This window comes from Numida meleagris, chromosome 1 (assembly GCF_002078875.1).
Source record: "Numida meleagris isolate 19003 breed g44 Domestic line chromosome 1, NumMel1.0, whole genome shotgun sequence".
Taxonomy (NCBI): domain Eukaryota; kingdom Metazoa; phylum Chordata; class Aves; order Galliformes; family Numididae; genus Numida; species Numida meleagris.
The window spans coordinates 85,632,070-85,640,836 of NC_034409.1; the positions used below are offsets into that span (position 1 = coordinate 85,632,070).

General features: G+C 38.5%; 1 long non-coding RNA gene across 1 annotated transcript; it reads right to left on the reverse strand.

The window, feature by feature from the left end:
* Positions 1,744 to 5,898, reverse strand: LOC110402096. Its single transcript, XR_002440895.1, has 3 exons — positions 5,813 to 5,898; positions 1,923 to 2,012; positions 1,744 to 1,813 (listed from the first exon to the last, which is right to left on the reverse strand). It is a non-coding gene; the product is annotated as an uncharacterized LOC110402096 (long non-coding RNA).

Below are 8,767 nucleotides of genomic sequence, written 5' to 3' on the forward strand. Positions count from 1 at the left end.
TTTTCCGTTTTTAAACTATTTTCATCGTCTTGTAATAGGTCAGCATATCAGTGTTAAGAGAAAACCCCTGGAACTCTGATCTCAGAAAAACTGGATTCAAGCTTGCAATAAAAATTTGAAAAGAAAGAAGGGAAACATGGGTTCAATTTCATGAAAAGAAAAATGCTTAAGTGGAGGTCACATTTTCAGTGTGTGAAATCAAGTAGGTTCCTCTGAGCCATGGTATAAGGGTGGAAATAAAGACCTCAAATGATTTTCAAACCAAGAGCTGTCATTTTTAGAAATTCCCTTACTAATTCCAAACTTCCATGTTTTTAGAGAATACCAGTATCCCCTGAAGTGCTACAAACTTACAGAAAGATACACGATGACAGTAAAAAATTCTCCTGTATTACGAGTCACATATTCAAGATGTAATGGCAAGCATGAAAATGTTACCAAATGCTTTTCCACACAAATACGAAATACAAAAGGGGAAAAGTTTCTATGTCTTCTAAGTTCATCTACTTATTAAACCAAGTCTCATCTTTGTAAACCATATCACAATGAAACATGCAAACTGTTTTTGACAGAAAGTGCTGCTTGCATGAGCCTGGAAAACCAAATTTTAATGGAATAACCTTTCTTCTCCCATGCTGATCTAGTTCATCTAAGACAGAAGGTACAGCTCCTGAAGTTTTACTCAAAGATAGCCTCCCAGGTTTTGCACACTGTGTGCTAATAATTTGAAGACCAAATTTTCCAGTCGGTCTTAAAGAAATTAATATATTCAAACACACACGAATATTCACTAAAAATCCCTCTGGGTGAATTAAATTCTTTCTGTATTAATGCTTTTGATAGGCTTGACTGCCACAATATTTTATGGCAATAACCAAAAGTTAAAGCTGAGCTCAGGTTTTCTGTATTAGGCATAACCTTTTTGTCTCCTCCACATAATTTAAGAAGGCTCTCTGGAGTATTATATGTACTTATGCTATTAAATTCAAGAATATAAATCAAAGAATATTTTCTATTCCTTCTTCCTCTATTCCTTCCCAGGTAGCATCCACAAAGAATAATTACACCTATACAATAGCACATCATCTTGGATTATAATTTAATTGTGTATAATACTTTTATTTTACCTGGATATAGCATAATTCTGAGTTATTTAATGGCTCAGGAGGAATAATAAATAAATAATGGTTATTCATATAAATAAGGAAAAAGGATTACATTCAGTAGACAAGTATTGTACATGTATGAAAGGAATCAAGAGAAATTTGTAAAAGAAACAACAGCTGAACAAAAGGAAATAGAGAAAAGAAAGACAAAATAGGAGAAAGCAGTATTATCAAACACCAGTTAATTCAGGAGGATATAGAAACCTAGAAGAGCAAGCTAATTCTTTACAATCAGCTGGAGAATACCTATGTTTTCACAGCTGAGTTATCCTCCTATGCCTTAAAGGGGATATTGGAGTATTTAAAAATAATTGTTCTGTAGTACAGGAGAAAAACATGCCAGGACAACTCATAAACCTGCCCTCAGATAGTAGTAGTAACTTCCCTAATACTGCAAGACAGTATAGTAGAAAACATAGAAAGATCCCTCAAAACAAATCTCCGTGTCTTGATGGGCAAGCAATTCGAACTTTGCATGAAGATATCTGATCATTAACTTTCACCTTAAGGCTACTTGGAAGCTGTTCCGTCTCTAAATCGAATTAGCAATATTTAGAAACCAGAGAAAAGCAGCTTACAAATGGGCAGATTGAACTGCAGCTTCCCTGAATGGTCCTACAGTGGTGTCTTCTGAGTTCATCACAGACCTGTGAAATTTTAGAAAGTGGGTAAATATTAGTCCACAGAAAAACACAGCAACTGGGCACAAAGCATACGTAATCTGAACTGGTAAAACTAATCAAGATGAGTACATACCTACCAAACTAGTATTACCAAGAGCTACTCCAAAGGCATATATTTACTGGTGGCTGGGGTGATCTTGGCTGGCAGCTGCTCTCTCACTGCCTGTCCTCAACAAGAGGGGGAGAAAATAAGATGAAACAGCTCATGAGTCCAGACAAAGACAAGGAGATCACTTACCAGTTATTGTCATGAGCAAAACAAACTTCACTTGGAGAAAATATAAATTATTGCTGATTAAATGGAATAGGATGGTGAGAAACAAAGACAGATCTAACGGAAAATGTCTTCCCCTATCACTCTTTTTCCCAGGCTCAACTTCAGTCCTTCATTCATTCCCCACTCCTCCACCTCCTTCCCCACAAAGCACAGGAGGGAGGTTGAAGGCATAGAATCAGAGAATCATTAAGGTTGGAAAAGACCTCTGTGATCATCTAGTCCAATCACCAACCCATTGCCACCATGCCCACTAACCATGTCCCTTAGTGCTATATCCACACAATTCTTGAGCACCTACAGAGACAGTGACTCCACCACCTCCCTGGTGGCAGCCTGTGCCAATGCCTCACCACTCTTTCTGAGAAGAAATTGTTCCTGATATCCAACCTGAACCTCCCCTGGTGCAACTTCAGGCCATTCCCTCTCATCCTGTCATTAGTTACCTGGGAGAAGAGGCCGACCCCCCAATGGCTCCTCTGTGCAGCTGATTCTGCCTCATACTTCTTCCTGTCCCATTGTGACTGCTCTCAATGGGCTGCAGTCCTTCAAGAGAAACCTGCACCAGCGTGGGTTCTACATGGGGTACTGCTCTTTTAGGGCATGTCCACCTTCTTGAGCATTAGCCATGCAGTGACAAAGGAGAGCATATCTGCATCTCTCCATGGGCTGCAGGGAAACACCTGCTATATCATGCTGTCCTCCATAGGCTGCAGTGGAACTTCTGCTCTGTCACCTCTTTCCGTCCCCCTCTTCTTTGACCTTGGTGTTCACAGGATGGTTTCTCGCATTTCTCCCCTCTTTGTCATGTGGTATTTGCCCTCCCCTTCTCAGGGTGTCCATGAGGTCTGCATGGCCTAGCCATGCCCTGTGGTGGGGCAAAGCTTTAACTTCTTTTAGGTCTGTAAGAAAAAAACTTACAGAGGAGGACTGAAATCCTGCATGCAAACTGTCTTGAAAGACTTCAGTGCACACCATTCCATTCCAAGAGCTAGCAGAAAATTTACTTAGCGGGCAGTTTCCAATTTAGTACAATGTTAAGTAGCAGAAAATGTCTCAATTTTATGAGAATTATTTCTGTTTTTCAGCCAGCTGTATAAGATGACACTAAACCATCTGGCAGCAATCGTGTATAATTTCTGTGTTTAAAATTAAAGAACTGGACCAGAGGCCAACTCTTCCAATGCTATTCAGTGTGTCTTCACTATGTGTCTGTGCTATCCAGTGCCATCAGCATGTCTTCCACACAGTTCTGATAAGACAGAAACCTTTTTTTTTTAAATTTTCAATTTACATCCCTGGTAGAAAAAGGCCATGTTTTACAAAAATGCTTCCTTGTATTTCAATTAAGAAGCTGAAGCAGAGCTGCAGTGAAAATGTGCTGGGATCAGAAACAGTGCATACTGATACCTGATTTAGTCACTTAACATCTCAGTTCCCTCCCAGTCTGTTCACTCTGTCTTTGGAAGAGGTATAGAAGAAAGAGCTTCCCCTAGGCAATGTACAGCGTATATACTCATTTAACTAGCTGCATGCATGGTGGTTGGGAGTTTGCTAAGTAGAGTGAGAGGAGCAACAGAGTAAAGATTTGAAGAAAGAAACAGTAAAGAAGGGAAGAAGAGGATCTTTCAGAGAGAATATCCATACTGCCTAGCTTACGTTGCTTAATAACTGTCCTCAAATTATTGGATACCCTAGGATAAATGCTAATCAAATTATGAATACTGTTCAATAAATGAAGTGCACCCAGATCACAGACAGATGCTTAGAACACCTGGCAACTGTATTACAAGCTTGTGTGCTTACACATTCAGTTATTGTGCAACTTAACTCACAGAATAAGGGAAGCTAGCTTCTTACAAACTTAATTTTATTTGCAAAAATTCTGACTGTAAAGGCTGACACTGATGGCATTTCAGATACCTGTACTTCTGATATCAAGATAGATGTGCTCTCCCGCATAAACAGTGTTGAAAGGCTGAGTTTAATGTATTTCTCCATGACGGCAGAAAAGTCACCTTAAGAAACTACTGGTACTGCTGGCAATTTTATTGGACAGTTACCCAGTTTTAGAAACATGATAATGTTAAAGCTGTGGTGTCATTTTTATAACACGTTTGAAGAAACTGTTTAATGCATGAACTAAAACCTGGCAGTTCAGTTGCAGCACATTCATAAGCTTTTCCAAACTGTATCTGCTGAACCAAATAATAACAAAGAAGCACACTGTAACAGTTTTTTGTCTGTTCAAGTTATTAAAAGGTTTTTAAGTGATTTCAAAATTTCTTCTAATTTAGGAATTATTCTTCTCAGAAATTGACAGCATCTCTATTTACTGAAATAGAAATATCACCTTTCTGCTAACAAATAGCTTCTTCATGTCTCCACTTCTTCACTTCACAGTTTGATTGTTATTAATAAGAAGCCCGGTTAAGTTTTGCCTGTCTAATCCTATGCTTTATATGGTAGCCATTCCTGAAGAGCCTACTATGGGACTATGTCCACTTTAAGTCTGACCAAATGGTTCTCACTTTTAATAATCAAAGTAACAAGAGAATGGAAATATGCCTCTAATTCTCTCAATTTCTTAGTACATTACTTTTTTTTTTTTTTTTTTTTGCTTCAGGAGGCAATTGGACTGAAAAATATCTACAAGTCTTGCTTCTTTCTTCAGAACTTGGCACATGACTTTGCCTTTTACTACAGCCTCAGGAGCCAGTCTTCAAGTGACTCAGTTTTATGCTCTGTGTGGAACACAGTGCATGATGAGCCAAATTTAAAATGCAGTAAAAGGTGGAAAAGCACTTGCCAGGAGAGTTTACGTAGAACTATGGCCACAATGCATCTAGTTTTAATTCAAAGTGTAAAGGTGCAGGGATGCTTTCAAACTCCCATTCCTCCTCCAAATCAGCATCTGCCAAAAACTTTAGGTACTCAATTTATGCAATTTCCTGACCACCAAGTTCAGTGCTAAATCGAAGATTTCCTCCCTCATCCAAGGTACTTGCAGCTTTGCTCTTAATTCAATTCACAGTCCAGAAGAAGGAGCACTCTTTTACTCCCTGAAAAACAGTCCTGAACACCCACAGGGTGCAGCTATGAATGGCTTCAGAGAGAGAAGGAAGCGGTAGTAAGAGATGAAAATCCTTGCTTCACCCTGCTAAATCCAGCATTACACTACGGTGCTGTGACAAGAAAGGAGCCAAATACCTGCCAGTTTCATCCTGCTGAAGTGCTGAAACCAGGATTAGTTATATAATGTCATAAAATGGGTACTGAACTTGTGAAGGAAGGAGTCTCTCAATTCCCATCCTTATTAAAATGACTGCTTATGCATCTAAACAGCATTTCCACAACGAGAACAAACAGAAGGGAACCAAGTACTCGAAGCTGTAATTCCTTCTCAAGCCTTGTCTTAAAGAGCACACTCTAGGTTAACTACACACATCTGAGAATTTCTGCTTAAGAGTGAAACTGTAGGGCATGTCCTACACAGGTGAAAACTTCATCAGATGTTCATTATGTTCTTAATATTCTGCACAGTGCTTAAGCTTTGTTTGTATTACTATGGAAGATTGGAACTAGTGACTGAAATCAGGGCATGTCTCAAGGAATTCAAGATCCAAACCCACTAGCACACAAGATGAACACAACATGATTGCTCAGATGTTCACCGTAGAAAAGCTTACCTTAAATGAGAGGTTGTTATTTCCAGCATCCTCCTCCACATACACAGGCAAGATCCCATGAATGCTGTCACTGCATCCCATCTAAAAGTGGCCCGTGCTCAAATAAGTGCTACAAATAAGCAGAGCACAAAATAAACTTAGAGAAAGTTGGATTTAACTTTTCATTGCCTTCTTACAGTTAACATCTTAAAGCTGCCACTGTAAGCATCAAATAAAACTTGAAACCAGGGAGATCACACTGTCCTTATTTTTGCATACCAATTATAATTTGGCCCTACCAAATTATGACAGTACTAATGCCTCATGGGAAGAGGTGTTGCATGTCCTCCAAAAGGACTGGAAGAAGTTGAAAGAACTGAAGGGAAAGCACCTTGGGTGTTCACGGTCTTCTGATTTGGGATCAAGAATGTAGGTTGCTTGGGAGAGCACAGTCACCCTTGCAGGTTGGCTGTGTAGGTCACAGGGTGATACGCATAGTGTAAGCCAGGAAAATATTGATTTAGTTAGCTGTTTGTCAGTTGGAATTCAATAATATCAGACAGGGCTGAATAGAAAACATTCCTGCATCCAACAGGAGACAGGTAATTTTATACTAGGAAGACAAATGAATGAGTGTTCTAAATTTTATTTAGGAGCAAATAAGAATTGCTTGGTGGATTGAAACCCTAGAACTTAATTAACTTTATAAGCTCGAAATCAAACAAGTAACAGATGAATAGGTTCCCCTGCAAAGAAATAAGGAAGAACAGAAACTGATTAAATCATTTAAGAACCAGCCTGTGTGATGTTTTTTCTAATGTTTTTAAATCTTGGATATTTTACAATAAGATATCTAGTATTTGGGTACTGAAAATCCAATATTTTTGACTCTTATCTCCTCCACAAAAATTAAATGACTCTGAGAATTCTACTAAAAACAAAGGTTTATTCAGTGGTCTTCCTTTCACTGTGTTCTTATGAGGAGAACATGACAAAAGCAACAATTCCCACAGTTTCAACATATGCTGTAAAGTGCAGAATTTAATACAGCACTCATCAACAGTCCAAGATACTATATAAAGATAAATGATTGAACTACTGCAGAAAATATATTTGTCCAGATACCACCTTACTCTGATTCAGCAATATTTTGATACATTAATCTTACTGATGTGTCTTTTCCATTTATCTTACCTCTGTGTGGCAGATATCTACAAGTTTTTAAACTCATTCATCCAGCAAAGCCAAGACAGTTGGCTGAACATTACACTGCATGCAACCAACCTGACAAGACTAGGGTTAGGCATCCAGCAGCTCCAGCCTAGAGAGTCTTACGACAACAAATTTATAAGAGCAGATGTGGCTCCATGCCTTGCAAGACTACATGTTGTGTTTTGCATGTTGGAGTTAAACAGCCACAGTACTTAGTAAATTTCCCTACAGCAACAAAAAGTAGGAATTACACTGGTCTAACTACACGCTAAAATGTACAATTGAAGCTAAGTTAGCATGTTAAAGGGATATGAAACCTTGAGCAAGTCCTTGCCTGTATTATATTGGAAGAACTGTTTGCAGCAGAGGGTCTTGAAAAAAAAACAACATAGCTGTTCAGGGAATAAGTAATTAATCATTAGCTTTAAAGTTTTATTTCTCAAAATAATTGAAACTCTGTTTTCAACAAGAATGTCAGATTTACTGTATTATCCATATATGTATGAATAAAATAACAGGAAATAAAGAGAAATGTGAACAAGCCATCCATTTCCAGAAAAAAGAAATACATGAAAAAGTATCATGGGGGGCACTGGTTGGGCATTGGTTGGCAGCTGGTCAGAAATTACTTGTGTATATTACATATATATACAATTACTTGTATATATTACATATATATGTTTATAGTCATAACTATCATCCTTTTCCTTTTCACTATCTTAGTAAATAGTTTTATCTCAACCCATGAATTCTATTTTTTTTTCCAGTTCTCTCTCCCATCCCACTGGGAAGGGGAGGAGTGACAAACAACTGTGTGGTGTTGAGCCACCTGCTGGGTTAAACCACAACAAAAATCAAGTAGAATTATGATTTAAATATTTAAAAGAAATGGGTACAGAAAGCAAAGTTCTATAAATAAGCCTCGGTTAAGTTCACACTCAAATTGAGGAAAAGGTTGCTAGCAAGCAAGTATTTCTATTTCTCTTGGTAAAAGGAGAGGCTGCTGATTATTTGCTGCACTAAAAGATGGATCTTGATCGACTTATGAACAGAAGTGTATGAGATAGATGATTGTGTGATGAGGGGGTGGGAAATTATTTCTCAGCAGGATATTTCTGATCATGTAGTCCTCAGATAATACTAATACTCTAATTTTATATTTTGTAAATTAAATGTCATACTGAAGATGGTCCCAATTTACCAGTGCGCATGGTGACAGAAACAAGTCTCTAGTCCTAAACAGTTCTGGAAGTTAGGACATTTTTTTGCAATCTAGCCTGTATATAAGATCAATTGAATAGATTTAGTAGTTATGAAGTCACCAAAGATAGAGCATAAATATATCACACATCATTCTCCAGCAATGATGTCATCACTGAAACCTGAGGGTATAATTATCCCCAATTTCTATCTCTCTCTTTTATACAGCACAGTCCACACTATGCAAAACAGGTTATGTTTTGTGCCAATGGCTGCAGGTATTCCAAGTAGCAACATGTCTGGCAAGTTGCTTCTGCCGCGGATCTTTCCAGGGGCTTTGGAGCCGAACGCTACACAGTGCGGGAAGCATGACAATCTCAATATGAGTACGCAGGCTTCCATTTATTGCAGTACTTCATAGCATATATAGAAATAGTGTTACACTTGGCAAACCACCATTGGTGGGGCTGCCCCCAGCCCTGACCCCTGATTGGCGATTACAACTTGTTGAACAGGAATAGCCGCACAGCAACCCACCCCCGCGCCCTACGGCTAACTCCCTGA